The sequence below is a fragment of the Cucumis melo genome, unplaced genomic scaffold (assembly GCF_025177605.1).
Source record: "Cucumis melo cultivar AY unplaced genomic scaffold, USDA_Cmelo_AY_1.0 utg000173l, whole genome shotgun sequence".
NCBI classification, from domain to species: Eukaryota; Viridiplantae; Streptophyta; class Magnoliopsida; order Cucurbitales; family Cucurbitaceae; genus Cucumis; species Cucumis melo.
The window spans coordinates 17501-17962 of NW_026123812.1; positions in this window are offsets into that span (position 1 = coordinate 17501).

Here is a 462-nt window from a genome sequence, read left to right on the forward strand (position 1 = left end):
CCACTATTTATAAATTAATAATTGAATTGATTTAATTGAAAAAAAAAATAATTCTCTTTTGAGAGAACGCTAAGTATCACTTCACTATATATAACGGAACCTTTTTTTTTTTAAGACCGACTCGTTAATACTTAATAATCCTAGTGATTGGATTTAGATCCTATTCTGATAGGAAATGAGATATTTAAATGATTTCTTTTTTATCGAATGACTATTCAGCTATTGTATTTTCATGTAAATAGGGGCAAGAAAGCTCTATGGAAAAAAGATGGTTAAATTCGATGTTGTCTAAAGGGAAGTTAGAATACAGGTGTAGGCTAAATAAATCAATCAATAGTCTTGGTCCTATTGAAAGTGAAGGATCAATTATAAATAATATGAATAAAAACATTCCTAGTCATAGTGATAGTTACAATTCTAGTTACAGTACTGTTGATGATTTAGTCGGCATTCGGAATTTCA